The sequence below is a fragment of the Triturus cristatus genome, chromosome 1_2, assembly GCF_964204655.1.
Source record: "Triturus cristatus chromosome 1_2, aTriCri1.1, whole genome shotgun sequence".
Taxonomy (NCBI): domain Eukaryota; kingdom Metazoa; phylum Chordata; class Amphibia; order Caudata; family Salamandridae; genus Triturus; species Triturus cristatus.
In genome coordinates, this window is record NC_140580.1 from 123,683,214 (window position 1) to 123,709,162 (window position 25,949).

The following is a 25,949-nucleotide window of genomic DNA, read 5'->3' on the forward strand; positions in this document are numbered from 1 at the left end:
TCATGTTGAATAAATACATTTTAAAGCCTCAATGTGACCAAAATTGCCATTTTTACAGACTTTTTCTGCTACTCAGAAGCTTCTATTTCGACCAATTTCAGGCATTAAAATGACTCTAAACACACTAATTTTAGTTCTAAGAGTTCTAATTCACATGCGATAGTCATTTACAGTCAATAAATTAAACATTAAAAAATTACCATTTCTGACCATCTGGAGAAAATTCGACAGGTCACGGGTCATCGTTTTTCATCAGAAAATTGATTTTTTTGGACTGTCGAAAAATTGATCCAACGTGTCATTTGGATTGTCCCTCCTGTTGAATAACTACTTTTTAAAGCCTCAATGTGACCAAAATTGCCATTTTTACAGACTTTTTCTCCTACTCAGAAGCTTCTATTTCGACCAATTTTAGGCATTAAAATGACTCTAAACCAACTAATTTTAGTTCTAAGAGTTCGAATTCACATGCAATAGTCATTTGCAGACAAAAAATTAAACATTAAAAAATGACCATTTCTGACCATCTGGAGAAAGCTCGTCAGGTCACGGGTCATCGTTTTTCATCAGAAAATTGATTTTTTGGACTGTCGAAAAATTGATTAAAAATGTCATTTAGATTGTGCCTCATGTTGAATAACTACTTTTTAAAGCCTCAATGTGACCAAATTTGCCATTTTTACAGACTTTTTCTCCTACTCAGAAGCTTCTATTTCGACCAATTTCAGGCATTAAAATGACACTAAACACACTAATTTTAGTTCTAAGAGTTCTAATTCACATGCAATATTCATTTGCAGACAAAAAATTAAACATTAAAAAATTACCATTTCTGACCATCTGGAGAAAATTCGACAGGTCACGGGTCATCGTTTTTCATCAGAAATTTGATTTTTTGGACTGTCGAAAAATTGATTCAAAATGTCATTTGGATTGTGCCTCATGTTGAATAACTACTTTTTGAAGCCTCAATGTGACCAAATTTGCCATTTTTACAGACTTTTTCTCCTACTCAGAAGCTTCTATTTCGACCAATTTCAGGCATTAAAATGACCCTAAACACACTAATTTCAGTTCTAAGAGTTCTAATTCACATGCAATATTCATTTGCAGACAAAAAATTAAACATTAAAAAATTACCATTTCTGACCATCTGGAGAAAATTCGACAGGTCACGTCATCGTTTTTCATCAGAAAATTGTTTTTTTGGACTGTCGAAAAATTGATTCAAAATTTCATTTGGATTGTGCCTCATGTTAAATAAATACATTTTAAAGCCTCAATGTGACCAAAATTGCCATTTTACAGACTTTTTCTCCTACTCAGAAGCTTCTATTTCGACCAATTTCAGGCATTAAAATGACTCTAAACACACTAATTTTAGTTCTAAGAGTTCTAATTCACATGCGATAGTCATTTACAGTCAATAGGTTAAACATTAAAAAATTACCATTTCTGACCATCTGGAGAAAATTCGACAGGTCACGGGTCATCGTATTTCATCAGAAAATTCATTTTTTTGGACTGTCGAAAAATTGATTCAAAATTTCATTTGGATTGTGCCTCATGTTGAATAAATACATTTTAAAGCCTCAATGTGACCAAAATTGCCATTTTTACAGACTTTTTCTCCTACTCAGAAGCTTCTATTTCAACCAATTTCAGGCATTAAAATGACTCTAAACCCACTAATTTTAGTTCTAAGAGTTCGAATTCACATGCAATAGTCATTTGCAGACAAAAAATTAAACATTAAAAAATTACCATTTCTGACCATCTGGAGAAAGCTCGTCAGGTCACGGGTCATCGTTTTTCATCAGAAAATTGATTTTTTTGGACTGTCGAAAAATTGATTCAAAATGTCATTTAGATTGTGCCTCATGTTGAATAACTACTTTTTAAAGCCTCAATGTGACCAAAATTGCCATTTTTACAGACTTTTTCTCCTACTCAGAAGATTCTATTTCGACCAATTTCAGGCATTAAAATGACTCTAAACACACTAATTTTAGTTCTAAGAGTTCTAATTCACATGCAATATTCATTTGCAGACAAAAAATTAAACATTAAAAAATTACCATTTCTGACCATCTGGAGAAAATTCGACAGGTCACGTCATTGTTTTTCATCAGAAATTTGCTTTTTTGGACTGTCGAAAAATTGATTCAAAATGTCATTTGGATTGTGCCTCATGTTGAATAACTACTTTTTAAAGCCTCAATGTGACCAAAATTGCCATTTTTACAGACTTTTTCTCCTACTCAGAAGATTCTATTTCAACCAATTTCAGGCATTAAAATGACTCTAAACACACTAATTTTAGTTCTAAGAGTTCTAATTCACATGCGATAGTCATTTACAGTCAATAAATTAAACATTAAAAAATTACCATTTCTGACCATCTAGAGAAAATTCGACAGGTCACGGATCATCGTTTTTCATCAGAAATTTGATTTTTGGGACTGTCGAAAAATTGATTCAAAATGTCATTTGGATTGTGCCTCATGTTGAATAAATACATTTTAAAGCCTCAATGTGACCAAAATTGCCATTTTTACAGACTTTTTCATCTACACAGAAGCTTCTATTTCGACCAATTTCAGGCATTAAAATGACTCTAAACACACTAATTTTAGTTCTAAGAGTTCTAATTCACATGCAATATTCATTTGCAGACAAAAAATTAAACATTAAAAAATTACCATTTCTGACCATCTGGAGAAAATTCGACAGGTCACGTCATCGTTTTTCATCAGAAATTTGATTTTTTGGACTGTCGAAAAATTGATTCAAAATGTCATTTGGATTGTGCCTCATGTTGAATAACTACTTTTTAAAGCCTCAATGTGACCAAAATTGCCATTTTTACAGACTTTTTCTCCTACTCAGAAGATTCTATTTCAACCAATTTCAGGCATTAAAATGACTCTGAACACACTAATTTTAATTCTAAGAGTTCTAATTCACATGCAATAGTCATTTGCAGTCAAAAAATTAACATAAAAAATTACCATTTCTGACCATCTGGAGAAAATTCGACAGGTCACGGGTCATCGTTTTTCATCAGAAAATTTGATTTTTTGGACTGTCGAAAAATTGATTCAAAATTTCATTTGGATTGTGCCTCACGTTGAATAAATACATTTTAAAGCCTCAATGTGACCAAAATTGCCATTTTTACAGACTTTTTCTCCTACTCAGAAGCTTCTATTTAGAGCAATTTCAGGCATTAAAATGACTCTAAACACACTAATTTTAGTTCTAAGAGTTCTAATTCACATGCGATAGTCATTTACAGTCAATAAATTAAACATTAAAAAATTACCATTTCTGACCATCTAGAGAAAATTCGACAGGTCACGGATCATCGTTTTTCATCAGAAATTTGATTTTTTGGACTGTCGAAAAATTGATTCAAAATGTCATTTGGATTGTGCCTCATGTTGAATAAATACATTTTAAAGCCTCAATGTGACCAAAATTGCCATTTTTACAGACTTTTTCATCTACTCAGAAGCTTCTATTTCGACCAATTTCAGGCATTAAAATGACTCTAAACACACTAATTTTAGTTCTAAGTGTTCTAATTTACATGCGATAGCCATTTGCAGACAAAAAATTAAACATTAAAAAATTACCATTTCTGACCATCTGGAGAAAATTCGACAGGTCACGGGTCATCGTTTTTCATCAGAAAATTGATTTTTTTGGACTGTCGAAAAATTGATCCAACGTGTCATTTGGATTGTCCCTCCTGTTGAATAACTTCTTTTTAAAGCCTCAATGTGACCAAAATTGCCATTTTTACAGACTTTTTCTCCTACTCAGAAGCTTCTATTTCAACCAATTTCAGGCATTAAAATGACTCTAAACCCACTAATTTTAGTTCTAAGAGTTCGAATTCACATGCAATAGTCATTTGCAGACAAAAAATTAAACATTAAAAAATTACCATTTCTGACCATCTGGAGAAAGCTCGTCAGGTCACGGGTCATCGTTTTTCATCAGAAAATTGATTTTTTGGACTGTCGAAAAATTGATTCAAAATGTCATTTAGATTGTGCCTCATGTTGAATAACTACTTTTTAAAGCCTCAATGTGACCAAAATTGCCATTTTTACAGACTTTTTCTCCTACTCAGAAGATTCTATTTCGACCAATTTCAGGCATTAAAATGACTCTAAACACACTAATTTTAGTTCTAAGAGTTCTAATTCACATGCAATATTCATTTGCAGACAAAAAATTAAACATTAAAAAATTACCATTTCTGACCATCTGGAGAAAATTCGACAGGTCACGTCATCGTTTTTCATCAGAAATTTGCTTTTTTGGACTGTCGAAAAATTGATTCAAAATGTCATTTGGATTGTGCCTCATGTTGAATAACTACTTTTTAAAGCCTCAATGTGACCAAAATTGCCATTTTTACAGACTTTTTCTCCTACTCAGAAGATTCTATTTCAACCAATTTCAGGCATTAAAATGACTCTAAACACACTAATTTTAGTTCTAAGAGTTCTAATTCACATGCGATAGTCATTTACAGTCAATAAATTAAACATTAAAAAATTACCATTTCTGACCATCTAGAGAAAATTCGACAGGTCACGGATCATCGTTTTTCATCAGAAATTTGATTTTTGGGACTGTCGAAAAATTGATTCAAAATGTCATTTGGATTGTGCCTCATGTTGAATAAATACATTTTAAAGCCTCAATGTGACCAAAATTGCCATTTTTACAGACTTTTTCATCTACACAGAAGCTTCTATTTCGACCAATTTCAGGCATTAAAATGACTCTAAACACACTAATTTTAGTTCTAAGAGTTCTAATTCACATGCAATATTCATTTGCAGACAAAAAATTAAACATTAAAAAATTACCATTTCTGACCATCTGGAGAAAATTCGACAGGTCACGTCATCGTTTTTCATCAGAAATTTGATTTTTTGGACTGTCGAAAAATTGATTCAAAATGTCATTTGGATTGTGCCTCATGTTGAATAACTACTTTTTAAAGCCTCAATGTGACCAAAATTGCCATTTTTACAGACTTTTTCTCCTACTCAGAAGATTCTATTTCAACCAATTTCAGGCATTAAAATGACTCTGAACACACTAATTTTAATTCTAAGAGTTCTAATTCACATGCAATTTGCAGTCAAAAAATTAACATAAAAAAATTACCATTTCTGACCATCTGGAGAAAATTCGACAGGTCACGGGTCATCGTTTTTCATCAGAAAATTTGATTTTTTGGACTGTCGAAAAATTGATTCAAAATTTCATTTGGATTGTGCCTCACGTTGAATAAATACATTTTAAAGCCTCAATGTGACCAAAATTGCCATTTTTACAGACTTTTTCTCCTACTCAGAAGCTTCTATTTAGAGCAATTTCAGGCATTTAAATGACTCTAAACACACTAATTTTAGTTCTAAGAGTTCTAATTCACATGCGATAGTCATTTACAGTCAATAAATTAAACATTAAAAAATTACCATTTCTGACCATCTAGAGAAAATTCGACAGGTCACGGATCATCGTTTTTCATCAGAAATTTGATTTTTTGGACTGTCGAAAAATTGATTCAAAATGTCATTTGGATTGTGCCTCATGTTGAATAAATACATTTTAAAGCCTCAATGTGACCAAAATTGCCATTTTTACAGACTTTTTCATCTACTCAGAAGCTTCTATTTCGACCAATTTCAGGCATTAAAATGACTCTAAACACACTAATTTTAGTTCTAAGTGTTCTAATTTACATGCGATAGCCATTTGCAGACAAAAAATTAAACATTAAAAAATTACCATTTCTGACCATCTGGAGAAAATTCGACAGGTCACGGGTCATCGTTTTTCATCAGAAAATTGATTTTTTTGGACTGTCGAAAAATTGATCCAACGTGTCATTTGGATTGTCCCTCCTGTTGAATAACTTCTTTTTAAAGCCTCAATGTGACCAAAATTGCCATTTTTACAGACTTTTTCTCCTACTCAGAAGCTTCTATTTCGACCAATTTCAGGCATTAAAATGACTCTAAGCCCACTAATTTTAGTTCTAAGAGTTCGAATTCACATGCAATAGTCATTTGCAGACAAAAAATTAAACATTAAAAAATGACCATTTCTGACCATCTGGAGAAAGCTCGTCAGGTCACGGGTCATCGTTTTTCATCAGAAAATTGATTTTTTGGACTGTCGAAAAATTGATTCAAAATGTCATTTACATTGTGCCTCATGTTGAATAACTACTTTTTAAAGCCTCAATGTGACCAAATTTGCCATTTTTACAGGCTTTTTCTCCTACTCAGAAGCTTCTATTTCGACCAATTTCAGGCATTAAAATGACACTAAACACACTAATTTTAGTTCTAAGAGTTCTAATTCACATGCAATAGTCATTTACAGTCAATAGGTTAAACATTAAAAAATTACCATTTCTGACCATCTGGAGAAAATTCGACAGGTCACGGGTCATTGTTTTTCATCAGAAAATTGATTTTTTGGACTGTCGAAAAATTGATTCAAAATTTCATTTGGATTGTGCCTCATGTTGAATAAATACATTTTAAAGCCTCAATGTGACCAAAATTGCCATTTTTACAGACTTTTTCTGCTACTCAGAAGCTTCTATTTCGACCAATTTCAGGCATTAAAATGACTCTAAACACACTAATCTTAGTTCTAAGAGTTCTAATTCACATGCGATAGTCATTTACAGTCAATAAATTAAACATTAAAAAATTACCATTTCTGACCATCTGGAGAAAATTCGACAGGTCACGTCATCGTTTTTCATCAGAAAATTGATTTTTTGGACTGTCGAATAATTGATTCAAAATTTCATTTGGATTGTGCCTCATGTTGAATAAATACTTTTTAAAGCCTCAATGTGACCAAAATTGCCATTTTTACAGACTTTTTCTGCTACTCAGAAGCTTCTATTTCGACCAATTTCAGGCATTAAAATGACTCTAAACACACTAATTTTAGTTCTAAGAGTTCTAATTCACATGCGATAGCCATTTGCAGACAAAAAATTAAACATTAAAAAATTACCATTTCTGACCATCTGGAGAAAATTCGACAGGTCACGGGTCATCGTTTTTCATCAGAAAATTGATTTTTTTGGACTGTAGAAAAATTGATCCAACGTGTCATTTGGATTGTCCCTCCCGTTGAATAACTACTTTTTAAAGCCTCAATGTGACCAAAATTGCCATTTTTACAGACTTTTTCTCCTACTCAGAAGCTTCTATTTCGACCAATTTCAGGCATTAAAATGACTCTAAACCCACTAATTTTAGTTCTAAGAGTTCGAATTCACATGCAATAGTCATTTGCAGACAAAAAATTAAACATTAAAAAATGACCATTTCTGACCATCTGGAGAAAGCTCGTCAGGTCACGGGTCATCGTTTTTCATCAGAAAATTGATTTTTTTGGACTGTCGAAAAATTGATTCAAAATGTCATTTAGATTGTGCCTCATGTTGAATAACTACTTTTTAAAGCCTCAATGTGACCAAATTTGCCATTTTTACAGACTTTTTCTCCTACTCAGAAGCTTCTATTTCGACCAATTTCAGGCATTAAAATGACACTAAACACACTAATTTTAGTTCTAAGAGTTCTAATTCACATGCAATAGTCATTTACAGTCAATAGGTTAAACATTAAAAAATTACCATTTCTGACCATCTGGAGAAAATTCGACAGGTCACGGGTCATTGTTTTTCATCAGAAAATTAATTTTTTGGACTGTCGAAAAATTGATTCAAAATTTCATTTGGATTGTGCCTCATGTTGAATAAATACATTTTAAAGCCTCAATGTGACCAAAATTGCCATTTTTACAGACTTTTTCTGCTACTCAGAAGCTTCTATTTCGACCAATTTCAGGCATTAAAATGACTCTAAACACACTAATTTTAGTTCTAAGAGTTCTAATTCACATGCGATAGTCATTTACAGTCAATAAATTAAACATTAAAAAATTACCATTTCTGACCATCTGGAGAAAATTCGACAGGTCACGGGTCATCGTTTATCATCAGAAAATTGATTTTTTTGGACTGTCGAAAAATTGATCCAACGTGTCATTTGGATTGTCCCTCCTGTTGAATAACTACTTTTTAAAGCCTCAATGTGACCAAAATTGCCATTTTTACAGACTTTTTCTCCTACTCAGAAGCTTCTATTTCGACCAATTTTAGGCATTAAAATGACTCTAAACCAACTAATTTTAGTTCTAAGAGTTCGAATTCACATGCAATAGTCATTTGCAGACAAAAAATTAAACATTAAAAAATGACCATTTCTGACCATCTGGAGAAAGCTCGTCAGGTCACGGGTCATCGTTTTTCATCAGAAAATTGATTTTTTGGACTGTCGAAAAATTGATTAAAAATGTCATTTAGATTGTGCCTCATGTTGAATAACTACTTTTTAAAGCCTCAATGTGACCAAATTTGCCATTTTTACAGACTTTTTCTCCTACTCAGAAGCTTCTATTTCGACCAATTTCAGGCATTAAAATGACACTAAACACACTAATTTTAGTTCTAAGAGTTCTAATTCACATGCAATATTCATTTGCAGACAAAAAATTAAACATTAAAAAATTACCATTTCTGACCATCTGGAGAAAATTCGACAGGTCACGGGTCATCGTTTTTCATCAGAAATTTGATTTTTTGGACTGTCGAAAAATTGATTCAAAATGTCATTTGGATTGTGCCTCATGTTGAATAACTACTTTTTGAAGCCTCAATGTGACCAAATTTGCCATTTTTACAGACTTTTTCTCCTACTCAGAAGCTTCTATTTCGACCAATTTCAGGCATTAAAATGACCCTAAACACACTAATTTCAGTTCTAAGAGTTCTAATTCACATGCAATATTCATTTGCAGACAAAAAATTAAACATTAAAAAATTACCATTTCTGACCATCTGGAGAAAATTCGACAGGTCACGTCATCGTTTTTCATCAGAAAATTGTTTTTTTGGACTGTCGAAAAATTGATTCAAAATTTCATTTGGATTGTGCCTCATGTTGAATAAATACATTTTAAAGCCTCAATGTGACCAAAATTGCCATTTTACAGACTTTTTCTCCTACTCAGAAGCTTCTATTTCGACCAATTTCAGGCATTAAAATGACTCTAAACACACTAATTTTAGTTCTAAGAGTTCTAATTCACATGCGATAGTCATTTACAGTCAATAGGTTAAACATTAAAAAATTACCATTTCTGACCATCTGGAGAAAATTCGACAGGTCACGGGTCATCGTATTTCATCAGAAAATTCATTTTTTTGGACTGTCGAAAAATTGATTCAAAATTTCATTTGGATTGTGCCTCATGTTGAATAAATACATTTTAAAGCCTCAATGTGACCAAAATTGCCATTTTTACAGACTTTTTCTCCTACTCAGAAGCTTCTATTTCAACCAATTTCAGGCATTAAAATGACTCTAAACCCACTAATTTTAGTTCTAAGAGTTCGAATTCACATGCAATAGTCATTTGCAGACAAAAAATTAAACATTAAAAAATTACCATTTCTGACCATCTGGAGAAAGCTCGTCAGGTCACGGGTCATCGTTTTTCATCAGAAAATTGATTTTTTGGACTGTCGAAAAATTGATTCAAAATGTCATTTAGATTGTGCCTCATGTTGAATAACTACTTTTTAAAGCCTCAATGTGTCCAAAATTGCCATTTTTACAGACTTTTTCTCCTACTCAGAAGATTCTATTTCGACCAATTTCAGGCATTAAAATGACTCTAAACACACTAATTTTAGTTCTAAGAGTTCTAATTCACATGCAATATTCATTTGCAGACAAAAAATTAAACATTAAAAAATTACCATTTCTGACCATCTGGAGAAAATTCGACAGGTCACGTCATCGTTTTTCATCAGAAATTTGCTTTTTTGGACTGTCGAAAAATTGATTCAAAATGTCATTTGGATTGTGCCTCATGTTGAATAACTACTTTTTAAAGCCTCAATGTGACCAAAATTGCCATTTTTACAGACTTTTTCTCCTACTCAGAAGATTCTATTTCAACCAATTTCAGGCATTAAAATGACTCTAAACACACTAATTTTAGTTCTAAGAGTTCTAATTCACATGCGATAGTCATTTACAGTCAATAAATTAAACATTAAAAAATTACCATTTCTGACCATCTAGAGAAAATTCGACAGGTCACGGATCATCGTTTTTCATCAGAAATTTGATTTTTGGGACTGTCGAAAAATTGATTCAAAATGTCATTTGGATTGTGCCTCATGTTGAATAAATACATTTTAAAGCCTCAATGTGACCAAAATTGCCATTTTTACAGACTTTTTCATCTACACAGAAGCTTCTATTTCGACCAATTTCAGGCATTAAAATGACTCTAAACACACTAATTTTAGTTCTAAGAGTTCTAATTCACATGCAATATTCATTTGCAGACAAAAAATTAAACATTAAAAAATTACCATTTCTGACCATCTGGAGAAAATTCGACAGGTCACGTCATCGTTTTTCATCAGAAATTTGATTTTTTGGACTGTCGAAAAATTGATTCAAAATGTCATTTGGATTGTGCCTCATGTTGAATAACTACTTTTTAAAGCCTCAATGTGACCAAAATTGCCATTTTTACAGACTTTTTCTCCTACTCAGAAGATTCTATTTCAACCAATTTCAGGCATTAAAATGACTCTGAACACACTAATTTTAATTCTAAGAGTTCTAATTCACATGCAATAGTCATTTGCAGTCAAAAAATTAACATAAAAAAATTACCATTTCTGACCATCTGGAGAAAATTCGACAGGTCACGGGTCATCGTTTTTCATCAGAAAATTTGATTTTTTGGACTGTCGAAAAATTGATTCAAAATTTCATTTGGATTGTGCCTCACGTTGAATAAATACATTTTAAAGCCTCAATGTGACCAAAATTGCCATTTTTACAGACTTTTTCTCCTACTCAGAAGCTTCTATTTAGAGCAATTTCAGGCATTAAAATGACTCTAAACACACTAATTTTAGTTCTAAGAGTTCTAATTCACATGCGATAGTCATTTACAGTCAATAAATTAAACATTAAAAAATTACCATTTCTGACCATCTAGAGAAAATTCGACAGGTCACGGATCATCGTTTTTCATCAGAAATTTGATTTTTTGGACTGTCGAAAAATTGATTCAAAATGTCATTTGGATTGTGCCTCATGTTGAATAAATACATTTTAAAGCCTCAATGTGACCAAAATTGCCATTTTTACAGACTTTTTCATCTACTCAGAAGCTTCTATTTCGACCAATTTCAGGCATTAAAATGACTCTAAACACACTAATTTTAGTTCTAAGTGTTCTAATTTACATGCGATAGCCATTTGCAGACAAAAAATTAAACATTAAAAAATTACCATTTCTGACCATCTGGAGAAAATTCGACAGGTCACGGGTCATCGTTTTTCATCAGAAAATTGATTTTTTTGGACTGTCGAAAAATTGATCCAACGTGTCATTTGGATTGTCCCTCCTGTTGAATAACTTCTTTTTAAAGCCTCAATGTGACCAAAATTGCCATTTTTACAGACTTTTTCTCCTACTCAGAAGCTTCTATTTCAACCAATTTCAGGCATTAAAATGACTCTAAACCCACTAATTTTAGTTCTAAGAGTTCGAATTCACATGCAATAGTCATTTGCAGACAAAAAATTAAACATTAAAAAATTACCATTTCTGACCATCTGGAGAAAGCTCGTCAGGTCACGGGTCATCGTTTTTCATCAGAAAATTGATTTTTTGGACTGTCGAAAAATTGATTCAAAATGTCATTTAGATTGTGCCTCATGTTGAATAACTACTTTTTAAAGCCTCAATGTGACCAAAATTGCCATTTTTACAGACTTTTTCTCCTACTCAGAAGATTCTATTTCGACCAATTTCAGGCATTAAAATGACTCTAAACACACACTAATTTTAGTTCTAAGAGTTCTAATTCACATGCAATATTCATTTGCAGACAAAAAATTAAACATTAAAAAATTACCATTTCTGACCATCTGGAGAAAATTCGACAGGTCACGTCATCGTTTTTCATCAGAAATTTGCTTTTTTGGACTGTCGAAAAATTGATTCAAAATGTCATTTGGATTGTGCCTCATGTTGAATAACTACTTTTTAAAGCCTCAATGTGACCAAAATTGCCATTTTTACAGACTTTTTCTCCTACTCAGAAGATTCTATTTCAACCAATTTCAGGCATTAAAATGACTCTAAACACACTAATTTTAGTTCTAAGAGTTCTAATTCACATGCGATAGTCATTTACAGTCAATAAATTAAACATTAAAAAATTACCATTTCTGACCATCTAGAGAAAATTCGACAGGTCACGGATCATCGTTTTTCATCAGAAATTTGATTTTTGGGACTGTCGAAAAATTGATTCAAAATGTCATTTGGATTGTGCCTCATGTTGAATAAATACATTTTAAAGCCTCAATGTGACCAAAATTGCCATTTTTACAGACTTTTTCATCTACACAGAAGCTTCTATTTCGACCAATTTCAGGCATTAAAATGACTCTAAACACACTAATTTTAGTTCTAAGAGTTCTAATTCACATGCAATATTCATTTGCAGACAAAAAATTAAACATTAAAAAATTACCATTTCTGACCATCTGGAGAAAATTCGACAGGTCACGTCATCGTTTTTCATCAGAAATTTGATTTTTTGGACTGTCGAAAAATTGATTCAAAATGTCATTTGGATTGTGCCTCATGTTGAATAACTACTTTTTAAAGCCTCAATGTGACCAAAATTGCCATTTTTACAGACTTTTTCTCCTACTCAGAAGATTCTATTTCAACCAATTTCAGGCATTAAAATGACTCTGAACACACTAATTTTAATTCTAAGAGTTCTAATTCACATGCAATTTGCAGTCAAAAAATTAACATAAAAAAATTACCATTTCTGACCATCTGGAGAAAATTCGACAGGTCACGGGTCATCGTTTTTCATCAGAAAATTTGATTTTTTGGACTGTCGAAAAATTGATTCAAAATTTCATTTGGATTGTGCCTCACGTTGAATAAATACATTTTAAAGCCTCAATGTGACCAAAATTGCCATTTTTACAGACTTTTTCTCCTACTCAGAAGCTTCTATTTAGAGCAATTTCAGGCATTAAAATGACTCTAAACACACTAATTTTAGTTCTAAGAGTTCTAATTCACATGCGATAGTCATTTACAGTCAATAAATTAAACATTAAAAAATTACCATTTCTGACCATCTAGAGAAAATTCGACAGGTCACGGATCATCGTTTTTCATCAGAAATTTGATTTTTTGGACTGTCGAAAAATTGATTCAAAATGTCATTTGGATTGTGCCTCATGTTGAATAAATACATTTTAAAGCCTCAATGTGACCAAAATTGCCATTTTTACAGACTTTTTCATCTACTCAGAAGCTTCTATTTCGACCAATTTCAGGCATTAAAATGACTCTAAACACACTAATTTTAGTTCTAAGTGTTCTAATTTACATGCGATAGCCATTTGCAGACAAAAAATTAAACATTAAAAAATTACCATTTCTGACCATCTGGAGAAAATTCGACAGGTCACGGGTCATCGTTTTTCATCAGAAAATTGATTTTTTTGGACTGTCGAAAAATTGATCCAACGTGTCATTTGGATTGTCCCTCCTGTTGAATAACTTCTTTTTAAAGCCTCAATGTGACCAAAATTGCCATTTTTACAGACTTTTTCTCCTACTCAGAAGCTTCTATTTCGACCAATTTCAGGCATTAAAATGACTCTAAGCCCACTAATTTTAGTTCTAAGAGTTCGAATTCACATGCAATAGTCATTTGCAGACAAAAAATTAAACATTAAAAAATGACCATTTCTGACCATCTGGAGAAAGCTCGTCAGGTCACGGGTCATCGTTTTTCATCAGAAAATTGATTTTTTGGACTGTCGAAAAATTGATTCAAAATGTCATTTACATTGTGCCTCATGTTGAATAACTACTTTTTAAAGCCTCAATGTGACCAAATTTGCCATTTTTACAGGCTTTTTCTCCTACTCAGAAGCTTCTATTTCGACCAATTTCAGGCATTAAAATGACACTAAACACACTAATTTTAGTTCTAAGAGTTCTAATTCACATGCAATAGTCATTTACAGTCAATAGGTTAAACATTAAAAAATTACCATTTCTGACCATCTGGAGAAAATTCGACAGGTCACGGGTCATTGTTTTTCATCAGAAAATTGATTTTTTGGACTGTCGAAAAATTGATTCAAAATTTCATTTGGATTGTGCCTCATGTTGAATAAATACATTTTAAAGCCTCAATGTGACCAAAATTGCCATTTTTACAGACTTTTTCTGCTACTCAGAAGCTTCTATTTCGACCAATTTCAGGCATTAAAATGACTCTAAACACACTAATCTTAGTTCTAAGAGTTCTAATTCACATGCGATAGTCATTTACAGTCAATAAATTAAACATTAAAAAATTACCATTTCTGACCATCTGGAGAAAATTCGACAGGTCACGTCATCGTTTTTCATCAGAAAATTGATTTTTTGGACTGTCGAATAATTGATTCAAAATTTCATTTGGATTGTGCCTCATGTTGAATAAATACTTTTTAAAGCCTCAATGTGACCAAAATTGCCATTTTTACAGACTTTTTCTGCTAATCAGAAGCTTCTATTTCGACCAATTTCAGGCATTAAAATGACTCTAAACACACTAATTTTAGTTCTAAGAGTTCTAATTCACATGCGATAGCCATTTGCAGACAAAAAATTAAACATTAAAAAATTACCATTTCTGACCATCTGGAGAAAATTCGACAGGTCACGGGTCATCGTTTTTCATCAGAAAATTGATTTTTTTGGACTGTAGAAAAATTGATCCAACGTGTCATTTGGATTGTCCCTCCCGTTGAATAACTACTTTTTAAAGCCTCAATGTGACCAAAATTGCCATTTTTACAGACTTTTTCTCCTACTCAGAAGCTTCTATTTCGACCAATTTCAGGCATTAAAATGACTCTAAACCCACTAATTTTAGTTCTAAGAGTTCGAATTCACATGCAATAGTCATTTGCAGACAAAAAATTAAACATTAAAAAATGACCATTTCTGACCATCTGGAGAAAGCTCGTCAGGTCACGGGTCATCGTTTTTCATCAGAAAATTGATTTTTTTGGACTGTCGAAAAATTGATTCAAAATGTCATTTAGATTGTGCCTCATGTTGAATAACTACTTTTTAAAGCCTCAATGTGACCAAATTTGCCATTTTTAAAGACTTTTTCTCCTACTCAGAAGCTTCTATTTCGACCAATTTCAGGCATTAAAATGACACTAAACACACTAATTTTAGTTCTAAGAGTTCTAATTCACATGCAATAGTCATTTACAGTCAATAGGTTAAACATTAAAAAATTACCATTTCTGACCATCTGGAGAAAATTCGACAGGTCACGGGTCATTGTTTTTCATCAGAAAATTAATTTTTTGGACTGTCGAAAAATTGATTCAAAATTTCATTTGGATTGTGCCTCATGTTGAATAAATACATTTTAAAGCCTCAATGTGACCAAAATTGCCATTTTTACAGACTTTTTCTGCTACTCAGAAGCTTCTATTTCGACCAATTTCAGGCATTAAAATGACTCTAAACACACTAATTTTAGTTCTAAGAGTTCTAATTCACATGCGATAGTCATTTACAGTCAATAAATTAAACATTAAAAAATTACCATTTCTGACCATCTGGAGAAAATTCGACAGGTCACGGGTCATCGTTTTTCATCAGAAAATTGATTTTTTTGGACTGTCGAAAAATTGATCCAACGTGTCATTTGGATTGTCCCTCCTGTTGAATAACTACTTTTTAAAGCCTCAATGTGACCAAAATTGCCATTTTTACAGACTTTTTCTCCTACTCAGAAGCTTCTATTTCGACCAATTTTAGGCATTAAAATGACTCTAAACCAACTAATTTTAGTTCTAAGAGTTCGAATTCACATGCAATAGTCATTTGCAGACAAAAAATTAAACATTAAAAAATGACCATTTCTGACCATCTGGAGAAAGCTCGTCAGGTCACGGGTCATCGTTTTTCATCAGAAAATTGATTTTTTGGACTGTCGAAAAATTGATTAAAAATGTCATTTAGATTGTGCCTCATGTTGAATAACTACTTTTTAAAGCCTCAATGTGACCAAATTTGCCATTTTTACAGACTTTTTCTCCTACTCAGAAGCTTCTATTTCGACCAATTTCAGGCATTAAAATGACACTAAACACACTAATTTTAGTTCTAAGAGTTCTAATTCACATGCAATATTCATTTGCAGACAAAAAATTAAACATTAAAAAATTACCATTTCTGACCATCTGGAGAAAATTCGACAGGTCACGGGTCATCGTTTTTCATCAGAAATTTGATTTTTTGGACTGTCGAAAAATTGATTCAAAATGTCATTTGAATTGTGCCTCATGTTGAATAACTACTTTTTGAAGCCTCAATGTGACCAAATTTGCCATTTTTACAGACTTTTTCTCCTACTCAGAAGCTTCTATTTCGACCAATTTCAGGCATTAAAATGACCCTAAACACACTAATTTCAGTTCTAAGAGTTCTAATTCACATGCAATATTCATTTGCAGACAAAAAATTAAACATTAAAAAATTACCATTTCTGACCATCTGGAGAAAATTCGACAGGTCACGTCATCGTTTTTCATCAGAAAATTGATTTTTTGGACTGTCGAAAAATTGATTCAAAATTTCATTTGGATTGTGCCTCATGTTGAATAAATACATTTTAAAGCCTCAATGTGACCAAAATTGCCATTTTACAGACTTTTTCTCCTACTCAGAAGCTTCTATTTCGACCAATTTCAGGCATTAAAATGACTCTAAACACACTAATTTTAGTTCTAAGAGTTCTAATTCACATGCGATAGTCATTTACAGTCAATAGGTTAAACATTAAAAAATTACCATTTCTGACCATCTGGAGAAAATTCGACAGGTCACGGGTCATCGTATTTCATCAGAAAATTCATTTTTTTGGACTGTCGAAAAATTGATTCAAAATTTCATTTGGATTGTGCCTCATGTTGAATAAATACATTTTAAAGCCTCAATGTGACCAAAATTGCCATTTTTACAGACTTTTTCTCCTACTCAGAAGCTTCTATTTCAACCAATTTCAGGCATTAAAATGACTCTAAACCCACTAATTTTAGTTCTAAGAGTTCGAATTCACATGCAATAGTCATTTGCAGACAAAAAATTAAACATTAAAAAATTACCATTTCTGACCATCTGGAGAAAGCTCGTCAGGTCACGGGTCATCGTTTTTCATCAGAAAATTGATTTTTTGGACTGTCGAAAAATTGATTCAAAATGTCATTTAGATTGTGCCTCATGTTGAATAACTACTTTTTAAAGCCTCAATGTGACCAAAATTGCCATTTTTACAGACTTTTTCTCCTACTCAGAAGATTCTATTTCGACCAATTTCAGGCATTAAAATGACTCTAAACACACTAATTTTAGTTCTAAGAGTTCTAATTCACATGCAATATTCATTTGCAGACAAAAAATTAAACATTAAAAAATTACCATTTCTGACCATCTGGAGAAAATTCGACAGGTCACGTCATCGTTTTTCATCAGAAATTTGCTTTTTTGGACTGTCGAAAAATTGATTCAAAATGTCATTTGGATTGTGCCTCATGTTGAATAACTACTTTTTAAAGCCTCAATGTGACCAAAATTGCCATTTTTACAGACTTTTTCTCCTACTCAGAAGATTCTATTTCAACCAATTTCAGGCATTAAAATGACTCTAAACACACTAATTTTAGTTCTAAGAGTTCTAATTCACATGCGATAGTCATTTACAGTCAATAAATTAAACATTAAAAAATTACCATTTCTGACCATCTAGAGAAAATTCGACAGGTCACGGATCATCGTTTTTCATCAGAAATTTGATTTTTGGGACTGTCGAAAAATTGATTCAAAATGTCATTTGGATTGTGCCTCATGTTGAATAAATACATTTTAAAGCCTCAATGTGACCAAAATTGCCATTTTTACAGACTTTTTCATCTACACAGAAGCTTCTATTTCGACCAATTTCAGGCATTAAAATGACTCTAAACACACTAATTTTAGTTCTAAGAGTTCTAATTCACATGCAATATTCATTTGCAGACAAAAAATTAAACATTAAAAAATTACCATTTCTGACCATCTGGAGAAAATTCGACAGGTCACGTCATCGTTTTTCATCAGAAATTTGATTTTTTGGACTGTCGAAAAATTGATTCAAAATGTCATTTGGATTGTGCCTCATGTTGAATAACTACTTTTTAAAGCCTCAATGTGACCAAAAGTGCCATTTTTACAGACTTTTTCTCCTACTCAGAAGATTCTATTTCAACCAATTTCAGGCATTAAAATGACTCTGAACACACTAATTTTAATTCTAAGAGTTCTAATTCACATGCAATAGTCATTTGCAGTCAAAAAATTAACATAAAAAAATTACCATTTCTGACCATCTGGAGAAAATTCGACAGGTCACGGGTCATCGTTTTTCATCAGAAAATTTGATTTTTTGGACTGTCGAAAAATTGATTCAAAATTTCATTTGGATTGTGCCTCACGTTGAATAAATACATTTTAAAGCCTCAATGTGACCAAAATTGCCATTTTTACAGACTTTTTCTCCTACTCAGAAGCTTCTATTTAGAGCAATTTCAGGCATTAAAATGACTCTAAACACACTAATTTTAGTTCTAAGAGTTCTAATTCACATGCGATAGTCATTTACAGTCAATAAATTAAACATTAAAAAATTACCATTTCTGACCATCTAGAGAAAATTCGACAGGTCACGGATCATCGTTTTTCATCAGAAAATTGATTTTTTTGGACTGTCGAAAAATTGATCCAACGTGTCATTTGGATTGTCCCTCCGTTTGAATAACTTCTTTTTAAAGCCTCAATGTGACCAAAATTTCCATTTTTACAGACTTTTTCTCCTACTCAGAAGCTTCTATTTCGACCAATTTCAGGCATTAAAATGACTCTAAGCCCACTAATTTTAGTTCTAAGAGTTCGAATTCACATGCAATAGTCATTTGCAGACAAAAAATTAAACATTAAAAAATGACCATTTCTGACCATCTGGAGAAAGCTCGTCAGGTCACGGGTCATCGTTTTTCATCAGAAAATTGATTTTTTGGACTGTCGAAAAATTGATTCAAAATGTCATTTACATTGTGCCTCATGTTGAATAACTACTTTTTAAAGCCTCAATGTGACCAAATTTGCCATTTTTACAGACTTTTTCTCCTACTCAGAAGCTTCTATTTCGACCAATTTCAGGCATTAAAATGACACTAAACACACTAATTTTAGTTCTAAGAGTTCTAATTCACATGCAATAGTCATTTACAGTCAATAGGTTAAACATTAAAAAATTACCATTTCTGACCATCTGGAGAAAATTCGACAGGTCACGGGTCATTGTTTTTCATCAGAAAATTGATTTTTTGGACTGTCGAAAAATTGATTCAAAATTTCATTTGGATTGTGCCTCATGTTGAATAAATACATTTTAAAGCCTCAATGTGACCAAAATTGCCATTTTTACAGACTTTTTCTGCTACTCAGAAGCTTCTATTTCGACCAATTTCAGGCATTAAAATGACTCTAAACACACTAATCTTAGTTCTAAGAGTTCTAATTCACATGCGATAGTCATTTACAGTCAATAAATTAAACATTAAAAAATTACCATTTCTGACCATCTGGAGAAAATTCGACAGGTCACGTCATCGTTTTTCATCAGAAAATTGATTTTTTGGACTGTCGAAAAATTGATTCAAAATTTCATTTGGATTGTGCCTCATGTTGAATAAATACATTTTAAAGCCTCAATGTGACCAAAATTGCCATTTTTATAGACTTTTTCTCCTACTCAGAAGCTTCTATTTCGAACAATTTCAGGCATTAATATGTCTCTAAACACACTAATTTTAGTTCTAAGAGTTCTAATTCACATGCGATAGTCATTTACAGTCAATAAATTAAACATTAAAAAATTACCATTTCTGACCATCTGGAGAAAATTCGACAGGTCACGGGTCATCGTTTTTCATCAAAAAATTGTTTTTTTTGGACTGTCGAGAAATTGATCCAAAATGTCATTTGGATTGTCCCTCCTGTTGAATAACTACTTTTTAAAGCCTCAATGTGACCAAAATTGCCATTTTTACAAACTTTTTCTCCTACTCAGAAGCTTCTATTTCGACCAATTTCAGGCATTAAAATGACTCTAAACACACTAATTTTAGTTCTAAGAGTTCTAATTCACATGCAATATTCATTTGCAGACAAAAAATTAAACATTAAAAAATTACCATTTCTGACCATCTGGAGAAAATTTGACAGGTCACGTCATCGTTTTTCATCAGAAAATTGATTTTTTGGACTGTCGAAAAATTGATTCAAAATTTCATTTGGATTGTGCCTCATGTTGAATAAATATATTTTAAAGCCTCAATGTGACCAAAATTGCCATTTTACAGACTTTTTCTCCTACTCAGAAGCTTCTATTTCGACCAATTTCAGGCATTAAAATGACTCTAAACACACTAATTTTAGTTCTAAGAGTTCTAATTCACATGCGATAGTCATTTACAGTCAATAGGTTAAACATTAAAAAATTACCATTTCTGACAATCTGGAGAAAATTCGACAGGTCACGGGTCATCGTTTTTCATCAGAAAATGTATTTTTTGGACTGTCGAAAAATTGATTCAAAATTTCATTTGGATTGTGCCTCATGTTGAATAAATACATTTTAAAGCCTCAATGTGACCAAAATTGCCATTTTTACAGACTTTTTCTCCCACTCAGAAGCTTCTATTTCGACCAATTTCAGGCATTAAAATGACTCTAAACACACTAATTTTAGTTCTAAGAGTTCTAATTCACATGCGATAGTCATTTACAGTCAATAAATTAAACATTAAAAAATTACCATTTCTGACCATCTGGAGAAAATTCGACAGGTCACGGGTCATCGTTTTTCATCAGATAATTGATTTTTTTGGACTGTCGAAAAATTGATCCAAAATGTCATTTGGATTGTCCCTCCTGTTGAATAACTACTTTTTAAAGCCTCAATGTGACCAAAATTGCCATTTTTACAGACTTTTTCTCCTACTCAGAAGCTTCTATTTCGAACAATTTCAGGCATTAAAATGACTCTAAACACACTAATTTTAGTTCTAAGCGTTCTAATTCACATGCGATAGTCATTTACAGTCAATAAATTAAACATTAAAAAATTACCATTTCTGACCATCTGGAGAAAATTCGACAGGTCACGGGTCATTGTTTTTCATCAGAAAATTGATTTTTTGGACTGTCGAAAAATTGATTCAAAATTTCATTTGGATTGTGCCTCATGTTGAATAAATACATTTTAAAGCCTCAATGTGACCAAAATTGCCATTTTTACAGACTTTTTCTGCTACTCAGAAGCTTCTATTTCGACCAATTTCAGGCATTAAAATGACTCTAAACACACTAATCTTAGTTCTAAGAGTTCTAATTCACATGCGATAGTCATTTACAGTCAATAAATTAAACATTAAAAAATTACCATTTCTGACCATCTGGAGAAAATTCGACAGGTCACGTCATCGTTTTTCATCAGAAAATTGATTTTTTGGACTGTCGAAAAATTGATTCAAAATTTCATTTGGATTGTGCCTCATGTTGAATAAATACATTTTAAAGCCTCAATGTGACCAAAATTGCCATTTTTATAGACTTTTTCTCCTACTCAGAAGCTTCTATTTCGAACAATTTCAGGCATTAAAATGACTCTAAACACACTAATTTTAGTTCTAAGAGTTCTAATTCACATGCGATAGTCATTTACAGTCAATAAATTAAACATTAAAAAATTACCATTTCTGACCATCTGGAGAAAATTCGACAGGTCACGGGTCATCGTTTTTCATCAAAAAATTGGTTTTTTTGGACTGTCGAGAAATTGATCCAAAATGTCATTTGGATTGTCCCTCCTGTTGAATAACTACTTTTTAAAGCCTCAATGTGACCAAAATTGCCATTTTTACAAACTTTTTCTCCTACTCAGAAGCTTCTATTTCGACCAATTTCAGGCATTAAAATGACTCTAAACACACTAATTTTAGTTCTAAGAGTTCTAATTCACATGCAATATTCATTTGCAGACAAAAAATTAAACATTAAAAAATTACCATTTCTGACCATCTGGAGAAAATTTGACAGGTCACGTCATCGTTTTTCATCAGAAAATTGATTTTTTGGACTGTCGAAAAATTGATTCAAAATTTCATTTGGATTGTGCCTCATGTTGAATAAATATATTTTAAAGCCTCAATGTGACCAAAATTGCCATTTTACAGACTTTTTCTCCTACTCAGAAGCTTCTATTTCGACCAATTTCAGGCATTAAAATGACTCTAAACACACTAATTTTAGTTCTAAGAGTTCTAATTCACATGCGATAGTCATTTACAGTCAATAGGTTAAACATTAAAAAATTACCATTTCTGACAATCTGGAGAAAATTCGACAGGTCACGGGTCATCGTTTTTCATCAGAAAATGTATTTTTTGGACTGTCGAAAAATTGATTCAAAATTTCATTTGGATTGTGCCTCATGTTGAATAAATACATTTTAAAGCCTCAATGTGACCAAAATTGCCATTTTTACAGACTTTTTCTCCCACTCAGAAGCTTCTATTTCGACCAATTTCAGGCATTAAAATGACTCTAAACACACTAATTTTAGTTCTAAGAGTTCTAATTCACATGCGATAGTCATTTACAGTCAATAAATTAAACATTAAAAAATTACCATTTCTGACCATCTGGAGAAAATTCGACAGGTCACGGGTCATCGTTTTTCATCAGATAATTGATTTTTTTGGACTGTCGAAAAATTGATCCAAAATGTCATTTGGATTGTCCCTCCTGTTGAATAACTACTTTTTAAAGCCTCAATGTGACCAAAATTGCCATTTTTACAGACTTTTTCTCCTACTCAGAAGCTTCTATTTCGAACAATTTCAGGCATTAAAATGACTCTAAACACACTAATTTTAGTTCTAAGCGTTCTAATTCACATGCGATAGTCATTTACAGTCAATAAATTAAACATTAAAAAATTACCATTTCTGACCATCTGGAGAAAATTCGACAGGTCACGGGTCATCGTTTTTCATCAGAAAATTGATTTTTTTGGACTGTCAAAAAATTGATCCAAAATGTCATTTGGATTGTCCCTCCTGTTGAATAACTACTTTTTAAAGCCTCAATGTGACCAAAATTGCCATTTTTACAGACTTTTTCTCCTACTCAGAAGCTTCTATTTCGACCAATTTCAGGCATTAAAATGACTCTAAACACACTAATTTTAGTTCTAAGAGTTCTAATTCACATGCAATATTCATTTGCAGACAAAAAATTAAACATTAAAAAATTACCATTTCTAACCATCTGGAGAAAATTCGACAGGTCACGTCATCGTTTTTCATCAGAAAATTGATTTTTTGGACTGTCGAAAAATTGATTCAAAATTTCATTTGGATTGTGCCTCATGTTGAATAAATACATTTTAAAGCCTCAATGTGACCAAAATTGCCATTTTTATAGACTTTTTCTCCCACTCAGAAGCTTCTATTTCGAACAATTTCAGGCATTAAAATGACTCTAAACACACTAATTTTAGTTCTAAGAGTTCTAATTCACATGCGATAGTCATTTACAGTCAATAAATTAAACATTAAAAAATTACCATTTCTGACCATCTGGAGAAAATTCGACAGGTCACGGGTCATCGTTTTTCATCAGAAAATTGATTTTTTTGGACTGTCGAGAAATTGATCCAAAATGTCATTTGGATTGTCCCTCCTGTTGAATAACTACTTTTTAAAGCCTCAATGTGACCAAAATTGCCATTTTTACAAACTTTTTCTCCTACTCAGAAGCTTCTATTTCGACCAATTTCAGGCATTAAAATGACTCTAAACACACTAATTTTAGTTCTAAGAGTTCTAATTCACATGCAATATTCATTTGCAGACAAAAAATTAAACATTAAAAAATTACCATTTCTGACCATCTGGAGAAAATTCGACAGGTCACGTCATCGTTTTTCATCAGAAAATTGATTTTTTGGACTGTCGAAAAATTGATTCAAAATTTCATTTGGATTGTGCCTCATGTTGAATAAATACATTTTAAAGCCTCAATGTGACCAAAATTGCCATTTTACAGACTTTTTCTCCTACTCAGAAGCTTCTATTTCGACCAATTTCAGGCATTAAAATGACTCTAAACACACTAATTTTAGTTCTAAGAGTTCTAATTCACATGCGATAGTCATTTACAGTCAATAGGTTAAACATTAAAAAATTACCATTTCTGACCATCTGGAGAAAATTCGACAGGTCACGGGTCATCGTATTTCATCAGAAAATTCATTTTTTTGGACTGTCGAAAAATTGATTCAAAATTTCATTTGGATTGTGCCTCATGTTGAATAAATACATTTTAAAGCCTCAATGTGACCAAAATTGCCATTTTTACAGACTTTTTCTCCTACTCAGAAGCTTCTATTTCAACCAATTTCAGGCATTAAAATGACTCTAAACCCACTAATTTTAGTTCTAAGAGTTCGAATTCACATGCAATATTCATTTGCAGACAAAAAATTAAACATTAAAAAATTACCATTTCTGACCATCTGGAGAAAATTCGACAGGTCACGTCATCGTTTTTCATCAGAAATTTGCTTTTTTGGACTGTCGAAAAATTGATTCAAAATGTCATTTGGATTGTGCCTCATGTTGAATAACTACTTTTTAAAGCCTCAATGTGACCAAAATTGCCATTTTTACAGACTTTTTCTCCTACTCAGAAGATTCTATTTCAACCAATTTCAGGCATTAAAATGACTCTAAACACACTAATTTTAGTTCTAAGAGTTCTAATTCACATGCGATAGTCATTTACAGTCAATAAATTAAACATTAAAAAATTACCATTTCTGACCATCTAGAGAAAATTCGACAGGTCACGGATCATCGTTTTTCATCAGAAATTTGATTTTTGGGACTGTCGAAAAATTGATTCAAAATGTCATTTGGATTGTGCCTCATGTTGAATAAATACATTTTAAAGCCTCAATGTGACCAAAATTGCCATTTTTACAGACTTTTTCATCTACTCAGAAGCTTCTATTTCGACCAATTTCAGGCATTAAAATGACTCTAAACACACTAATTTTAGTTCTAAGAGTTCTAATTCACATGCGATAGTCATTTACAGTCAATAAATTAAACATTAAAAAATGACCATTTCTGACCATCTGGAGAAAGCTCGTCAGGTCACGGGTCATCGTTTTTCATCAGAAAATTGATTTTTTGGACTGTCGAAAAATTGATTCAAAATGTCATTTAGATTGTGCCTCATGTTGAATAACTACTTTTTAAAGCCTCAATGTGACCAAATTTGCCATTTTTACAGACTTTTTCTCCTACTCAGAAGCTTTTATTTCGACCAATTTCAGGCATTAAAATGACACTAAACACACTAATTTTAGTTCTAAGAGTTCTAATTCACATGCGATAGCCATTTGCAGACAAAAAATTAAACATTAAAAAATTACCATTTCTGACCATCTGGAGAAAATTCGACAGGTCACGGGTCATCGTTTTTCATCAGAAAATTGATTTTTTTGGACTGTCGAAAAATTGATCCAACGTGTCATTTGGATTGTCCCTCCCGTT